This window comes from Onychostoma macrolepis, chromosome 09, assembly GCF_012432095.1.
Source record: "Onychostoma macrolepis isolate SWU-2019 chromosome 09, ASM1243209v1, whole genome shotgun sequence".
Classification (NCBI taxonomy): domain Eukaryota; kingdom Metazoa; phylum Chordata; class Actinopteri; order Cypriniformes; family Cyprinidae; genus Onychostoma; species Onychostoma macrolepis.
In genome coordinates, this window is record NC_081163.1 from 34,682,850 (window position 1) to 34,702,291 (window position 19,442).

A 19,442-nucleotide genomic window follows, 5' to 3' on the forward strand; every position below is an offset into this window, starting at 1 on the left:
TATATAAAGGCTTTAAATTGCAACATTTTGTGAGTTGTGAGAATGCCGTGTTTCCTCCGAGCGTATCTTGCCTGCAGACTTATGGACCATCTCTTTACAAACACCCACGTACAGCACTGCCTCGCACAGCCAGAATAATGCAGGGATAAACAAATGCCTGGCTACCCTCAGACAAAAGCATTCTCTGCAATCTGAGCATTGTACCGGCCTAATCAGGGTTTCGTATTCATCAGCATCGGAGCATTATCTTAGTCATCTTGTTTGTTTGTTGATCACAGTCTCACGTTCCGAGGATGGATTCTATATTGGGGATGCAATTAACAATCCAGGCATCTCATTTGTGCCGTCTCGTTATCCTTTTTGTTTGTTGCCTTTCTTTTTATTTTCCTCACAAGGTCAGGGAAATACACAAGAGAGTGATGCAGGAAACTGCAAAACACACAGACACGCGCAGGACTGTCAAGCTGTTAAATAAAGTTTAATTAACGCTTCCATTCTCTTAGAGCAGGCTTTTTTATTACTAAACGAAGATGAGCTCCTGGATAATTTCACCCTCATTATTATAGAATGAAAGGAAAATCTGTGTGGCTTCAAAAGGCGAGAGAAGCATCTGAATTAGAGACTGTAAACGATTAAATCTGGCTTTGGTTTTTATTACGTACCGTCTGTGGTGTGTATTAAAATCTGACCTCAACTTTGTACCTTTTCTTCATAGGCACTGTCTGGCTCCTGATACAGAGAATCCCACAGTAAGTCAAAGAAATTGTCAAGAAAGTTATTGCTAACCTCAATAAGAGCGGATCTGACAGTAGCAAGCTTACACATTTCATTGCCTGAAGTCTCTGCATGAAATATTAATAGCATATAAAGAAATATCAAATACTATAAACATCTAAACACGTTCAAGAATCAGTGTTGCATGGCTAATGAATATGAAAGCAATAGGCCATGATAGGCCATTCGTTTTACTACAGAAGACGTGTTTTCTTAGACAGCACATGAACTAGAGTGCATAAAAGTCCTTTGCCCATGTTAAATCACTGTAATGCACTGACTCAAGTGACACGAGTTGCATTTATGATTAGTAATTACTGGAATAAACTGTTTTTCCACCATGTAGTTGATTATTGTAACAGTAGGTGGTTTCCAATTGCCCAGCAACTTAAAGCATTAGTTGGGGGATTGTAGATTAAACGTACAGTAGGATATGGAAATATTAGTTTTGGTAGGGTCTGTGCTAACTTGAGGTTTGTAAATATGTTTTCTCAATCAGAATTTATTATCTGAACTATCAGTTTTATAACTCCAGGTGAAAAAAATAAAAAATATCGCACAGCAAAAATTAATGCATGTTACATTGCTAATAAGTCTAATAAAAATGTGCATAGACTATGAAAGTAAATGCATTTGCAATTTAAATAAGGTTGGTTTAAAATGATCAGGGGCCTCATTTATAAAATGTTGCGCAGAGACCATCCTAAAATTGATCTTACGATCATTTCTCGAATATGCGTACGTGTGATTCATAGGATGAACTTATGTACAGAAAACGCACATACGCGTCTCTTTCAGATGTGAAATCTATGAATCGCAAATGAATGGTTTCAGCTCTCTGCCTTGTAAACGACTCCTAATAAATGTCATTAACATGTAAAAGATCACCAGTCATCATCCAAATTCTTTAATTTAGAACAGCGAGCTGCAAGAACAGCTTACATTTTCAAAGACCTGCAGTACTCGAACAAAAAAATGTGTATGTCTGCTCAGACCCTGATGTGACGCTAAACACTTTTCCATGTCAAAGACAGTTTTTACAAATGGCGTGGATTTAAGCGTACGCACACTCTACGATCAAATCTGAGCGTACGCACGCTTTATAAATGAGGCCCGAGATGTGTGATCAGATCAGCAGAACCCTGAAGTGAATCGTTGCAGCTTTTTATGACTTGTTAGAAAGAAACATATATTCATGCTTTTCTGCTTATTAGCTTGAATAGTCTTCAACTTCAGATCAGTTTTTTAACTAGTAGTTCAGAATGTTAGTAAATTTTGCTGTGTCCCAATTCACATACTTTTTATATAATTTCAGGTGAAAAACTCACACAATCAATCAATCAATGTCTATCATATTGCCAGTAATTCCCATAAAATGTGCATGTAGACCATGACTGTATGCTTTTGCAGTTTATATAAGGTGGATGTATAATGATCTGATGTGTGATCAGATCAGAAGGACTTAAATCATTTTTATGATTTGTTACAAAAAACTTATTTGGTAGTTCAAACTGTCAGTGGCAGTGTCTTAATTTCTGTATTTTATGCCCTGAATTTGAAGTATAACTTACTTTTCAATCATTTATGAAGTACATTCTGTAGTTATACAGGTGCGTGGTGTATATTCTCCATCTGCCATGCTGGCATTGTCCTTTAAGTCGTGTGTTCTTAGGCCCACTGGCACACGAAACACCTCCACCGCTCCTGTAGTGCTGATGAAATACCTCAAAAGAGTGCATCATCTGCATACTTTATCAAGAATACTGAGTATACTTTCTATGCACACTGCATAGCAGGCAATGTGTTATGCTGTTTCAGCCACATGAGAGAGCTGTGGACGTCTCCCCTGTGAGGGGAAGAAGGTCACAGAGTCTTAACACTCTGAATGCTTTGTGATGGCAATGAATTGCCTTGTTGCTCTCGTGACACAGGCTATCTTCATACTGGCCCCAATGACTGTCCCCTTAGATCACTTTATTGATCCTGCTGTCACTGATCTTAATGCACTGCACTGCTACGGAGATGATTTCTGTCAAAATAGGGGTCAGGGGCTAGTCATTTCACTAAGCTTTTCAATAGAGATGTCTCAACCTAAGATGACAATATTATATTGCATATACTACCATTCAAAAGTTTAGGGTCAGTGAATTATTTAGTTTGCATTATTTGATAAAAACTACAGTTAAACCAGTAATATTGAGAAATATTATTAAACATTTAAATAATATACAGCATAAAAAATATATGCTGATTTGCTGCTCAAGACACACTTATTATTAATACTGAAAACAGTTGTTCTGCATAATATGTTTGAGGAAACCTTGTTACTTTTTTCAGTAGTCTCTCATTTATAGAACATTCAAAAGAACAATATGTATTTTATAACAAAATCAAAGCTTTTACTCACTTTTGATCAGTTTAATGCATCCTTGCTAAATAAAAGTATTAATTTCTTAAAATAAATAAATCATACTGAATGTAACCTTTTGAAATGTAGAATCACAGTCTTTTTATATTATTAGTTTAATTCTCTGCCTGTTAGACTGGATGGATTTTTCCTGAATATTAGTTTACTAGTTATTAATATTGTCAAATGTTAATGCCTGTAATCTTTTGAAAATTTCAGTATCAAAGATGCATGACATCTTGTCATTGACAAGCAAGGCAGTTTAATAATCAAAGGTTTCGTCTAAACGCAGAGACAAATTTAATTGCCATTAATGACGGTCATCTATATTGCATTAGTTGGATTTTAATAACATCACTTTAATGTTTTTTTTTTTTTTTTTACAAGTGCTAAAATGTTCACCAATCCCTTTAGATTGCCTGTGATTATCACAAAGCCACAGAGAGATATGTTTTGGATCTGATTAAACAATCAAGTGCTAAGCAAGTCAACACTGTTCCAAATACTGGCCTTTATATTCTTCTTTTTTACCTTTCTGAACACCAAACCTCTGCGGAGGGCTGAGTTTTGTGTTGAAAATGTTTCAGTTTAAAATTAATTTTTCACAGTACTATTCATTTTTAAATTAATATCTGTTTGCTTTTTTTATTTTTTGTCATTGCTGTATCCATTGTTTGGGTTATTTCCACAGTAAAAATGTTTAATTAAAAAGCTCCATTTAATTTAGTCTCAAGTAAATTTCACCAAAAGTACTTCCTCTTGCACATGTGTGTGAGGAACATGCATCCCCGTTCATTTTCAGATCACAGACAATTTGCACAATTAAAATAATTTCAGTTTTTCACATTAATAACCTGATATCACTTGCTAAGGACACAGTATGGCAGTTGGTCCTAACAGTACTTTAGGCTATCTTTAATTAAATGCCAAAATAATACCCAACTGTGAGGGAAAATATGTGAGCATCCTTAAAATAGTGTTGCCTTAAGTAATACTATGCTTCATTTACAAATGTGCCATTGACTGGCTTTGGCAGTAACTCTTGTGAATGTTCAAGGGCTGTTAAACTGCATTTTTCTCTGTAGCTTAATTTAAAAAATAAAAATACAGTCAATTGAAAAAATATAGTCATGTTAACCCCACTGATATTTTATGTGCCATGAGAATGAAAAGAACAACAAATTGTAGATAACTCAAGGTAACTCAAGAATATATTCATGACAAGACTACCAAAAATAACTGTACCTGTATGTAAGGATAATTACTTAAACTGCAATTATACCAATATGATGTCCTGTCATTTGAAATTCTCATAATTAAGAGTAATTAAATGCAGTGGGTATCTGACAGTTACTCGAATATTGAAATATGCTTAAAATACTGCTTTCATATATTGAAAAACATCACGCAAGCGAACTGGAAACCACTGTTGCCTTGATGAAGTGCAAGTCAAATGGCCATGTCAGATGAGCCACTGAGAACCACTACATGCAAATTTCTCCCCAGTATTCCTCCCATCATTGTCCCAACCATGCCAGAGCAGCATGCAACTGCTTCACAAAAAAATGCTTTATTCAATTAACCTTTGCCCTCGCAACAGCCACGCAAAAAAAATAAAATAAAACGACTGCTTCTCTGGGATTCAATGTATTCACTCAGTGGACCAAGATCAAGCGTTGTTCACCATTGTATGATGAGGGAAAGGGCAAGAGGTAGCTATTAACTGGGGATTGGCTGTTATCTGCTTCCCCTGCAAAACAGGCTCAGCGAGAATGGAAGTGGCTGAATGTGTATGTCATAAACTGAGGCTCAGAGAGGACTGAATATGCTTAATGTCCTCTAATAGGGCCAATTCAACATAATGGAGACATTCCTACGGATTGACATCCATTTCCTTTATTGTCTTATATGGGAAATAGGCTCTCGCTGACTGTAAATCATGTATTATAATATGATGAAAATCACAAGCACCACATCAAGTGAAATTCATACAGACTGCAAACAAGGCATCATGCCTTTGTAGATGCCTTTATGACAGGGAACCAGTGACTGTCCTCCCTCACCTGTCTAGACAAGAAAAAAATACCCAAAATATAATTCCTAATATAAGATTAAAGGTGCAATCACATTCAGCAAAAAGGTCCATCGTCGATTGTCAATGATATAGTGATGTATGAAGCAGTATTCAGCTCACACAGAAGTCACTTTAAAAACTAAGCAGTTTCTCACTAATCTGACTTTTTTTCTCGGAATTGCACATTATAAACTCGGAACTGAGAGTTAACATCTCGCACATCTGAATCTGAGTTTGTACCTCATGATTTGAGAATTGTGATATATAAACTCAGAAAGTTTATACACTGTATTCATTCTCTGGTGGAAATTTTTTAACTCTAAAGTTTTTGGTTATTGTGCAGATGCAACTTAAGTATCAAAAGATACACCATGCACTTGGCACAAAATCTGAGTGTGTCACATGGGGCCCCTTCAGTTTGAACAGGAATGATGTTTCTGACTGCAAATATCTTGAATCTTACTGTGGAGTAATGTTACCTTACAGTGTGGGGACATATTGATTTCCAGGTCATGAGGAGGTCTCGGTGTTCCCTCAAGAGAACAGTTGTCATCAGATGTTCTACATGAATGACTCGTGCAGCATCCGTCGCATTCTGAACAAACACAACACACGTTAAAGGGACAGTTCAGCCAAAAATGAAAATTCTGTCATTCTTCACTCACCCTAATTTCGTTCCAAACCTGTGACCTTTTCTTCTTTGAAACATGAAAGAAGGTATTTGAAGGATTTTTCAAATGGATTTTGTCCAAACAATAAAATACTGGTTTGAAACGACATGTTTTGAATAAACTATCCCTTTAATGGTCAGGTATTTCCCATTCATTCCTTCCAGTGTGAAGCTGAAAAAGGGCAAAATGTCGAGGCCATCCAAAAAAACAGTGCAAAGATGTTGTGATTTAAAATATTCTTTCTTCCATTTATAACTAAGTCCTTTAAGGGTGCCTTTCAGTAAACTCCTGATCTATTTCAGCTCTCTGTTTCACAAAAGCACGTTGATCTAAATAGTCTCAGATAAGCCTGTGTATGTGTTTTGAGGTAATGCGTGATGGAAGCAGGTACAAGTGACAGGTGCAGATTTGCAGTATCACAAAATCAACAGTATGACTCAGGCTTCCCCGCTCTGCTTGTCCCGCTAATGGCCTTCATTTTGGTCCAATTGCTCCTGACAGCTGCAGAGATAAAAATGCTGTTGCGACTCTATAACATAAAGCTTTATGATAGATTTTCGCTCAAGGGGTATTTTTAAAGCAAGCAACTCTCAGAATGGCAATGAATGAGTGGTTTGAACAATAATATCACGTATTAATGAAACGAGTCATGCATTCGTAAATGAAAAATTAATTCCAGCAACATTGACATGGCAACTTCAGGAAGATCCGTTGAAACGTGTCTGTCATTATGCTTCATTTGAAAGAGCAATCATAATTGCTAAGCGGTGATTCTCGCTTGCTCATTGTCCATTCAGTCGACTAATAACAGAGCTTAGCATAAATGACTGCAGTGCAAGTGGTTGGCTAGATTAAGCGGAAATGCGCTATGATTGAGCGTGACCCAAGTGTGAGAGAGCCTCCATCAGGGGTGAGTGTGAAAGAGAGTGAGTTTTGAGCGTGTGTGTGTTGGGAGCTCCTCTAACACACTTTTGTGCCACAAGCTCTCCAAGTATTTAATTGCATTTAATTAATTGTGGAAAAAAAAAACAAGCACTCAGAAACCTTGACCCCATCGCCCCAGGGAGGAAAGTCCCAGCTGGAAAATGTCCTGCTATCAGGACCGCTCAGATAAAAGTAATTATGTGGAATTATCCAGAAATCGATGATGGAAAAATCAACAGTGTTTTTAAGGAAGCTGAGTAGGTAAAGCCTGGCCTGAGCACTGAGTACTTGTGTTTCAGTCCGACTGCGGCAAACATGTAATGAATATTCAGAGAACTCCCTCCCCTGACAAAACAAAGCAATGGCTTTGAGTTCTGTCAGCAAATATAGTATATGATTTAGCCTAAGCATGAGGTTGTAGATGATCAAACTGTGTAATACGATTGAGAGATGCTTTTATACAACAGTTCAGTATATAAGAAGTTAATGCTGATTTACTTTTTACACAATATTATATACAGTTTAATATACAATATTGCCAGTTATTTTGTCTACTTTTGCTCCATCAATGAAACCAAATGTAGTTATAGAAGAATGGTTGTGCATATGCAGAGGTGTTTTAAATATGTGTTATCAAATAAATGGTTTGATTGAATATGTCGAATCATTCAGAATTTCGATACACTCTTAAAAATAAAGGTGCTTCACGATGCCATAGAAGAACCTTTATGTCTAAACGCTTCCATAAAGAACCTTTAACATCTGAAGAACCTTTCTGTTTCACAAAAGGTGGTGAAAGAAGGTTCTTCAGATTATAAAAAGGTAAATAAGAGATGGTTCTTTAAAAAACTTTTGACTGAAAGGTTCTTTGTGGAACCAAAAATGGTTCTTCTGTGGCATCGCTTGAAGAACCTTTTGAAACACCTTTATTTTTAAGAGTTTTAAGATGTGTCTGAAATTGCATAATGTCTGAATAACTACTACATTCAAATAAGAACTTGACCGTTGGGAAAAAGTTTGTTCTACATAGTCTAAATGTGGTATAAATGAAAATAAAGTACATTCGCCATGTTGCCATGTGATTTACAAAGCGTCAGTTATGTCACCCCTCAGTAAAGTATCCTTTGGATCCGTGCTTCAGAATCATGCAAAAAGTAGAGTAGTAGGTTATTTTGGTACTTTTTACCTACTGTATGAGTACTGTATGATAATAAATAATAAATATATAATAATAATGATGGTGGTGGAGATGAAAATGACATTTAACTGGTTTTAATTATGCAACATTTCACGGATTCTTGAGACATGGGACAAAACATGAATGAATATTTTCATTTATGAGGGATTAATAATAGAATGTATTTAACACAATTACACCCTTCAAATAGTAGGGACGTATGCTTATTCGGACGCAGCTACCATTTCGTACCTAAGTGAATCAATATTTATGAATGAATATGTTAAGTGAATGAGGCACTGGCTAGTATTCTTACAATTTCTGCCATATAAAGATGGCAAAAATATATGGTGAAATTAGCAGGATCAGTCAGCTAATTTCTATTTCAAATTTCTGAATAAATCAGAGTTTTTGAACATTACTTGACTCATTCATTCAGTAAAGACACTTGTTGCCAACTACTGGCGTATAAATGTAACATTGTTAATAATAATGATGGTGGTGGAGATGAAAATGACATTTAACTGGTTTTAATTATGCAACATTTCACGGATTCTTGAGACATGGGACAAAACATGAATGCATATTTTCATTTATGAGGGATTAATAATAGAATGTATTTAACACAATTACACCCTTCAATTGAATTTTATCATGATTATATCAAATCTATGACACTTATTGCCTTCTCTCTATCTGAAACAGTGTGTCCACAGAGAAGGGTTCAATCATTCATGTGCTATAAAATGGATAAAAATGTTTGTTTTTGTTTTTTTTAATGATGAAAAAGAGCTTGTTTTATCAAATGCAACACTTAAGAATATCTAATATCAAAGTTTTTTTTTTTTCTCTCAATAACACGTGCATGTTTCATAACGTTTCTAAGTTGTGTTCCCACTTTTTGTCAACACCGTCAGACATTCATTAAAATGTAAAAATAAGGGGCAGCTGTCACTCTAATGGACCCCCTGCCACATTGCACCTCTGCAGATACATCAGTGTCAGACAAGTTCTGGTAAGTTTATAGTTGTAATATTTTAAATCCTTATGTTAATATTTCCTGTGTCACAAGCATGATATGTCAGCACCATCTTCCAATTTTTGCGGAAATTATTTGAAATGTTTAGATCATTTTATTCCTCCTGAAGCAGGTTCTATTAGCGTCTAGCATCAACAGAGAAAACAAAATGGCTACTACATGAACTCCATTTGTTTTGTGAAAGAAATGCCAAATTTGTCAACACCGTCAGATGTCACCATCAAGAATTTCTGTCTGACGGTGGTGACATTCAACGTGATGTCGTCATATTTTTTGTGGTTTGGTTTTCAAGTCATTTTTAATTATATTAAATGTAAAATAGTGTTTAATTTTTCTAATAATGTATAAATACTAAATATACAGCATATATTGCTTTTGTGGATTGATAGTCATCACTTCTAGCAGAGTTAGGGTTGAGGGAACACACAACACTGGATAAAACATACTGTATCTATACAGTTTGTTTGTATTCTGATCATATGTGTTCTGATCATTTTTGATCAGAATATCTGATCATATTTCATCCTGTTTTGTCCCACTTCTCAAGAATTGGTGATAAAGTAATTTAAAGTCAAGTTAGATTCTGCTTAATTTCTTCTGACCATCTGTTGTCCAAGACTTGGAAGATTATGTATAAATACACAAAATGGCAACTGGCCACTGTGTTTGTGAAACCCCTCTCAAATATAAAATGTTAATTGTGATGTATAATCTACAGTCCAGTAGACTTTGTGAAGACATGCACACGGCAGTGCATATTAAGTGTACCATTTGGGACATGGCCATGCACTCAGATCTTGGTGAATATCATTGTATATAGATAACATTTTGTATTTTTGTGCTTGAACATTGTAGAATTTGCACAGATAACAGTAATGCTCTCACGGATTGCTCTGCAGCAGTAGATAAGGCTTTAGCAAATTGCACTTGAAGGATGTCACTTGAGGTGTTGAGCCCTAATCAGTGGGGAGTTCTCAGTGCAAATCCAGCATTATGACTGGGCTTCTCCTAGACCCAGTGCACTGTGACAGAGAAATCTCAGCTTTTAGAAACACTGCAGACATAGCCATATTTTTAGGATTTGCCAATATCAGTATGACCTAATTGCTATGGAAACCATTAACTGAGACAGTGTCTCTCGTATACTTTCTAAACAGGTTTTTATTTCAGTTGTAATCAGATCTGACACAGACTGAATGGCACTGTCACATTAACTGTGATGCATATCAGATCTCTGTTTCTCGCTTTCAATCAACAGATTTTTTTTATTCTGTATGACTTGTGCACTGCCCAATAAATGGCAACCTTCAGTGACAGTGTTAAATGGATGGTTCACACAAAAATGAATATTCAAACAGCATTTAATTACATAAATTGTATGACATAATGTACATAAAAGAACATAGAATATATTTTGACAAATGTCTCAATGGCGGTGGGGCGGGGGTTTCATAAAAAAAAAAAACTGAAATTAAATAAACACAAATATTGGTAAGTTTAATAATCACTCATTAATAATTAAGTTGAAGTACTAAAATTACTGAGTAAAGACTGAGTAACAACATTCTTCAAAGTTTCTTCTTTTGAGTTCCAAAAAGACAGAAAGCAGAAAGAAAGTCATACAGATTTGGAATGACATGAGAGAAGGATGACAGAATTCTGATTATTGTGTGAACTGCCCCTTTAAAGACAACTGTTTAGAATCTCTTTAAGATCTTTTTTGCTCTATCACATACTTATTATTGATTAAGCAAGAATATCTAAGTGTTTTAGTCCTAGTGCTGGAAGAAATGATCCAAATCATGCTATTGTGTTCAGTTTGTGTTCTGTTCTTTTCTTTTCCCTGATGTATTGCTGAAGGTCAGTATTGATGGTCAGTTGGAGACAAGGGCCAGATGAGGCGTGCATATGTTCCCCAGCCCTCTCCATATTACACAATTATTTATTCTTCATCTTAATGTCCGTATTTTACAAATAGTGGCGGTCTACAGCATAATAGCAATTTCACACAATCTCTGCCATCTCCATATGGTAGCTAATGGCCTAACAATCAGATTAGGCGAGATAGAGATAGACGATTCAAGAAGCCATTGTTATTGTCTAATGGTGTAATCAGTATAATGCTGGGAGAGGATGATGCTTCTCTATTGTTGTTCAAGGTTTGTATACCAGTAGATAAGTAAATCCAAATTGTCTTGACTTCCTTCCATGCTTTGTTCAAGAGAGGTTAGATGTGTTATGCTTGCGGATGATCTAATTGAATCATGGCTGACAGTGATACTATGTTATAATAGGTTGGATGAAACATTTCTCCATTTATAGATAAGATGTCCCGATACTGGTCACCCTGAAGTCTCTCATATTTCCTCTCAGAGGCAAAAGTGCACGGCCCGAAGAATGAAAAATGGCCCGCCATCTGCGTCATTAAAAATTACCACTCTTATCCCTGAATGTCATACACCAATGGACCTATAATGGTAAATCAGCGCACTACATTTTCATTAACGCAATAAAAATCAGAGATCAACTTCAAACTATTACCCATTCCATGTGGCAATCTCCTCCCCATCTCTATTTAAATGGGCAAGGTTATTAGAATTGGTAATTGCATCGAGCACATTACGCCACGTTAATGCAGTTCAATAGGTACTGTAATTGTTTGCTTGCGGGCACTGAAAGAGAAACCAAACACTTGAGACAGATCAGCTGAGAAGAGAATTAGAGAGTATTGTTCAATGCATCTTAATATTACAATTGCTGCAACGCCGGGCGCTCGAGTCCTCGCGGTGCTTCCCTCCCCCCTCACAACACCCAGTCTATTTGCCGAGATCACACAGACAGCCTCCATTATGGAAATGTCGGCTCAGAGCAGCGTGTTTCTCCAGTCTGCTCGGGCCCGGCTCTGCCATGCCCTGAAGATGGAAGTCTCTCTATTCACTGACCATAAAGACCAAGCCACTGTTCACTGCACACCGCTCATGCTCTGCGGCAAAACACAGACCAATTCCCAACTCACATTTTCCAAGGTGTTGAATCTTCCCTTATAGGGATTCACATGATTTCACATTTCTAGGTGATTGGATGGATGGATGCATGGCAAGCCCCCGGTGCATGATTCTCATCAAGCTAATGCACGGAAAAAGACCATCAGAGAGGCTCAGAGCATGCATAGTGAATGCCGACCGATTGTACGGACCACACATGCTACAACATACACGCTGTCTCTCCAAAGCCCAGGCTCTACACATCAGCGTCTGCAGTGATGTCTGATAAAGGTTGCACTTCCCTCAAGAGCCCGAGTTAAAAGGGCCAGATAACAAGCAACTGCACCCACTCAAAAATTGCACTTGATTTTTTTTCTTTTCCCTGTACCCTAGAGAAAGAGGCCCAGTTACTGAGAGTGACTTTAATTTAAACATTCTGACTTTCCAAGCCCAGGGCCGCTTTGATCTATTTCTGATTTGTTCTTCCTTTTTAGGCCTGCATGTATGAGAATGGCCACTGGACACAAAAAGCTTATTTAATTCAGAGAGACCACAATATAGCAAGACATGTTCATGACATATAATGTTTCTATATCCATATAATGATTTACACAAGTAGGACATGCTCTGCGATCAACGTGCTTTGTTGTTACTAGAACAATGTTTGTATCAGTCAGTCATTTCTCTGATTTGCGGGGTAAAGTTGGGATAGATTTAGGATTTTTGACATCTTGTCCCAGAAAAAAAAAGAAAAGAAAAGCATTATTCCAAGAACATGTCCTACTTGTCTAAATCGCATTGTGCATATGCCTCATATGAAGTGTAATACCACATTTCATGACACGAGATTCAAGCTTTCCTTGAATATCTGGGCCCGTATTCACTAAACATCTTAAGGCTAAAAGTAGCTCATAACTTGCTGATTTAGGAGAAAATCATAAAAAACAATGGCCTAAATATTTGCTCTAAGAGTATTTTACAAAGCATTTTAGCGCTAAAACTAGCTTCTAAATCTGTGAAGCGTTAGGAGTAGAGTCACTAAGAACAAACCACAAACTATCCTAAAATGGCTGTTGCCGGCAGTTTGGTTTTAGCGGTGATCCCAACTCCAGATGTTCCTTTGATTATATATCCTTGTTTCCATTAACCATTTGGGCAAGAAGTAGTTAACAGCTGTAGGTGAACCAAAAACAACTGAAAACAGCTCTCAGTGATATGTGTCGGGTCCCCGCTATATTAGCAGCAACATTCACAAATGCTCACAGAACAAGCGGGAACCCAGTGTGCCTGTAGCCTTCTATATTTCTGTTTTATCACTTGATAGAAAGTCTAAGGCCTTCTCAAACCGTACGGCTGACCCATCTAATCTGCGGCCTTTAATGCGTCAATCTAAGATTGCTGTAGAGACAAAATGTAATTCCATCAAGTTAGCATTTTTAAACATTCGCTCACTAAAAAATAAATCATTTCTGATCAATGATTTAATAACCACAAACAACCAGGATTTTATGTTTCTAAATGAAACATGGCTTGAAGACAGCTGCAGTGCAACAGTCCTCAATGAAACAACCCCTCCTAACTTTAATTTTACAAGTGTCTGCAGGACTGTTAGGAGAGGTGGAGGTGTAGCTGCTCTATTTAAAGATGTTTATCAATGCAAGCAAGTGTCATTTGGTCAGTATTTGTCTTTGAATACCTAGGTATTGTGCTGAAAGGTGCTCCACGCATTCTGTTTATCATTATTTACAGGCCTCCAAAATACTCTCCAGCCTTTGTTGAAGAGTTCACAGAACTGTTATCAATGATTTCCTCAGAGTTTGACTGTTTTACTATTGCAGGGGATTTTAATATTCACATAGATAATGCAGAAATCAAAACTGCAAAAGAAATTATAACTGTTTTAAACACTTTTGACCTAATCCAGCATGTGTATGGACCCACACACAATCGTGGACACACTCTAGATTTACTCATCAGTAGAGGTCTAAACATTTCATCCATTGTTATTAAGGATGTAGCACTATCTGATCACTTCTGTATTTTCTTTGATATGTTGATCTCTGTTACCACTGAATCTAGATCTGTCTCTGTCAGAAAGAGATGCATTAACGAGAACACCAGTGTGCTATTTATGAAGGCTATGTCTTTAACACCAAGTATTTCTGCAGACTCTGTTGATCTTCTCCTGGATTCATTTAACTCAAATGTAAATAATGTTATTGATGATATTGCTCTGGCAAGGGTCTGCAAGAAGAATGGCAGACAAAAATCACCATGGAGAAAATCAACAGCAGTTCAGAGTATGAAAAGACAATGCAGAAAAGCTGAACGGATGTGGCGGAAGACAAAACTTGAAATTTACTATAGCATCTATAAAGACAGCCTTCATGCTTTCAATGTGGAACTAGCCACAGCTAGACAAACCTTCTTCTCAAACCTTATAAACAGTAACTTAAACAACTCTCGCACTCTTTTTGCTACTGTTGAGAGACTGACAAACCCCCAAGTCAGATTCCCAGTGAAATGCTCTCCGACAGTAAATGCAATGAGTTTGCTTCCTTTTTTTCTGAGAAGATCAATAATATCAGAAAGGAGATTGGCATATCTAGTTTTGCAGAGGTCACACAGATTCGACCGCAATTTCAAAAAGAAGTGACTATGTCTGTTTTTGAAGCAATTGATAGCAAAATTTTGAAAGAAATAGTACAGCACCATACATCGTCAACCTGCTATCTTGACACACTTCCCACATCTTTTTTCAAAAGTGTGCTTAACTGTTTAGAAGCAGATCTCTTAGAAGTGGTGAACGCCTCACTTCTTTCTAGGACTTTTCCAAACTCCCTGAAAACTGCAGTTGTTAAGCCCCTTCTGAAAAAGCGCAATCTTGATAACACAATGTTGAACAACTATAGACCAATATCAAATCTTCCTTTCATAGGTAAGATTATTGAAAAGGTAGTTTTTAATCAGCAGAACAACTACTTAAACTCAAATGGATACCTGGACAATTTTCAATCTGGTTTCCGAGCACATCATAGCACAGAGACCGCGCTTATTAAGATAATAAATGATATTCGCTTCAATTCTGATTCTGGCAAAATATCAGTGCTGGTACTACTAGATCTTAGTGCTGCGTTTGACACTGTTGATCATAACATACTTCTAGAGAGACTGGAAAACTGGGTCGGGCTCTCTAGGATGGTACTCAAATGGTTCAGGTCATACTTAGAAGGGAGAGGCTATTATGTGAGTATAGGAGAGCATAAGTCTAAGTGGACGTCCATGACATGCGGAGTCCCACAAGGCTCAATTCTTGCACCACTCTTGTTTAGCCTGTATATGCTCCCACTAAGTCAAATAATGAGAAAGAACCAAATTGCCTATCACAGCTATGCTGATGATACCCAGATTTACCTAGCCTTATCTCCAAATGACTACAGCCCCATTGACTCCCTCTGCCAATGCATTGATGAAATAAACTGTTGGATGTGCCAGAACTTTCTTCAGTTAAACAAGGAGAAAACTGAAGTCATTGTATTTGGAAACAAAGATGCAGTTCTCAAGGTGAATGCATACCTTGACTCTAGGGGTCACACAACTAAAAATCAAGTCAAGAATCTTGGGAGACAGAATCTAAGGTCTGTCTCCTTTCTGGAGACAGACCTTAGTTTTAGTAGTCATGTCAAAGCAGTAACTAAATCAGCATACTATCATCTCAAAAACATTGCAAGAATTAGATGTTTTGTTTGCAGTCAAGACTTGGAGAAATTTGTTCATGCCTTTATCACCAGCAGGGTGGATTATTGTAATGGTCTCCTTCCAAAGAAGACCATTAGACAGCTGCAGCTCATCCAGAACGCTGCTGCCAGGATTCTGACTAGAACCAGAAAATTTGAGCATATCACACCAGTCCTCAGGTCCTTACACTGGCTTCCAGTTACATTTAGGATTGATTTTAAAGTACTTTTACTCATTTATAAATCTTTAAATGGCCTAGGACCTAAATACATTGGAGATATGCTCACTGAATATAAACCTAACAGACCACTCAGATCATTAGGATCGAGTCAGTTAGAAATACCAAGGGTTTACACAAAACAAGGGGAGTCTGCTTTTAGCTATTATGCCGCCCGCAGTTGGAACCAGCTTCCAGAAGAGATCAGATGTGCAAAAACATTAGCCACATTTAAATCCAGACTCAAAACTCATCTGTTTAGCTGTGCATTTGTTGAATGAGCACTGTGCTACGTCCGAACTGATTGCACTATGTATAATCATTTTCTATTCTTAAATGTTTTAAATTCTTTTTAAATCAATTTTTAAATCACTTTGTTTTTATTGTTGTGATTATTATTATTTTTAATTCCTTATTATTATTTTTAACGACTATTTCACTTCCTTTTATGTAAAGCACTTTGAATTACCATTGTGTATGAAATGTGCTATATAAATAAACTTGCCTTGCCTTGCCTAACAGCTGTTCTTGCATCCAGTTTGGTTTTCTTTTATGTTTGCATGTCTTACTATCAGCCATGATTACTCTACTCTGTTAATTAAAAGGCTGTTTATATGCATATCCGCTAATTGTTTATGTAAAGCATACATGTAAGAGGCTGAAAATTAGCTGAACATATACTTGTTTAATTAGTGTCCAATTAAACTACATTTTATATATATATATATATTTTTTTTTATTTTTTATTTTTTTTATTTGAATAATGCAATTAACATTTTTATTTTTAAATCTTTATTTGAATATTGCAGCATAACATCATGCTCTACAATATTACTATGAATAAATCTCTGACAGAGACCCCTCCCCTATCAGCCAATCACTTTGTGCATAGTTAATAAGCATGCTGACATCATCCATAGCAACGAGATCAACCCCAACCTTACTCTAAGCTTAAGACTTCTCTCTATTCCTTAGTAAAAGTTTGTCTCAGCAGCTTTTTGAATACATTTTAAGAGAAAACTCTTAGCTAAAAACTTTCACTCTTAGTGGTAAGATAAAATGTTTTGTGAATACAGGCCCTGATCCTAATTTTAAGTAACTGCATTGAAAATGCATTAGAGATGTACATAATCCAACAACTCAGGCATTGATCGCTGATGAAAACAATAATTGCATGACCTTTTAAAGGGGTCATGAACAGAGAAATCTAAATCTTTTGATATATAAGAGGTTATTGCACTATAAAAACATTCTGCAAGTTTCAGAACTCAAAACTTTCTCATTAGTCTAAAAACAGCTTATATTGAAGCCAATCTGCCAAAATGACAGCTTGTGGAATGTGCCACTTTATGATGTAATAGTGTGGCTAAACACTGCCTCCACAGACGTTCATCAACGCCTGCTTCTACAGCACTGCCTGTTTAGCCCCGCCCACCGATTCACGCATGTAGTAGGTAAATGACAAGAGCGGCAAATGCAGGTCTACACAGAAACCAAAAGATAAACTTTATTTCTAATGAAGTGCCAGACCACGTCAGTAAGAACTTGGTTCACTTCATTTTACCGTCGATTCATTTACAAACAAGGCACAATTTGAGGCAGTATTTTCAGAAAGACTGAAACTAAAAGATGATGCCATGCCAACTATATTGGATCCGATGTTGCACCACACAAGTGTGAGTAACTGTTTTCATTACATGATTATTATTGCTTTGTTTGGTATTACATATCGTTTGATATGTACTGAGTATTTATGCGTTTTTAACCTGAAACTCAGCAGCATCCATTTAGGAAGGCTGTCAAACATACACAACTGTCGTGTGATGTTATCAGCCAGTTATGCAAAATAAAATGTGGCTTGAGAAGTTGAACATCATGCATTCACAACAGTGCATACAGTTCAAAATTTATGCAATGTGTCAGCACATAAAACAAGTCTTACCTTATGTTGCTACAAATGTTGCTTTGCACTCAGGAGTGTTAAATCATATGCGAAAACAAAACTGTAAAACATTATTATTGAATGCAAAAATAAATACAAGCTACACCAAAAATATAACAAGTGCAAAGCGACATTTGTAAACACCTGCAATTTAACTATGCATTAAAATATATATTTAAATGTGTGTATGTATATATATATATATATATATATGATTCGTATGAGGGGTTCGAGGCCCTGAGCTAACATGGGGTGCGAGACCCCCCCACCGAATGCAACTTTAACGCACATCTAATGGACAAATAAACAATGCGATCTTGTTTTTGTTTTTTTGCTGCTAATAAAAAAGTGGCTTGATCTATTGCATAATACACTTCTAACAAGCAGAATAATACAGCACTGAGATATTGAGTCTACTATCAGCTATGACTACAGTCTTTCGAAGGACAAAAAAAAAAAAAAAAACCCGAAAAAAACATGAACAATGTCATTCAGGTCAGCTGTCATTTTATTTTGACATGTTAAACAATGACAGACAATATGTTACAAATTAATAATTCAGCATAGGCTATATTTCATTCAGATTTTAAATGTTTTCAGATGGGTCATAACATGTACAGTAGGCTATAGAGTCAGAGTCATTTAGCTGTTATAGATTTGCAGCTGCAGGCTATATATGTTTTGAACAGGTTGACAGATTTATGAAAATGACAGATTAAAAAAAAAAAAAAAAAAAACTTAGAATGTTTCGATTTAGTTTTTTTAGGAACACATTTAACTAATAAAAGAATAATTGGTCACACTTTATATTAGGTAGCCTTAACTACTATGTACTTACATCAAAAAATAAGTACAATGTACTTATTGTGTTCATATTGTATTGCAAAACACTTTTGCTGCTTTGAGGTGGGATACGGGTAAGGTGCAGGTTTGGTGGTATGGGTAGGTTTAAGCTTGGGTTCAGGTCTAAGGGATGGGTCAACAGTGTAATTATAAATGTAATTACAGAAATGAATTACAGATGTAACTACATATAGGTTTTTTTTTTTTTTAAATATAAGTACAATGTAAAAACATGTATGTACACAATAAGTGCATTGTACCAAATAATTAATTTAAATGTAAGTACATAGTAGTTAAGTCCACCTAATATAAAGTGGGACCGAATATTTCATATGAAATGAACTCAGGTCGTCACGTTGTAATTTTACAAGGCCACATAGTCTATCTTGTGACATGGAGGTGCGCAAATAGTTTTTAATTAGCTTCAATTTCGAAAAGCTTCGCTGGCTTTCTGTTGTGCTGCTTGTAGTCACGATATTGGCATTTTCACAACCGCTAGTTTTGATAAATTTATCCAGCGATCCTCACAATGACTTCTGAAATTCTTCTTTATTTTTTATTATTTTCCTTTTCTCACTCTTCTCTTATTTTTCTTTTGCTCTCGTGCAGAGCCCAACCTTTTTTTCTCTTCCTCGCAGACGTGCACAAGTGG

At 36.3% G+C, this 19,442-nt stretch overlaps 1 protein-coding gene across 1 annotated transcript in view; it reads left to right on the forward strand.

The window, feature by feature from the left end:
* znf804a (zinc finger protein 804A) overlaps positions 1-19,442 on the forward strand; it is a 139,694-nt gene that overhangs the window by 59,690 nt on the left and 60,562 nt on the right. Inside the window, exon 5 of the mRNA XM_058788205.1 lies at positions 716-749. The gene's annotated coding sequence lies outside the window, so the exon portion shown is untranslated. The remainder of the gene's footprint in view (positions 1-715; positions 750-19,442) is intronic.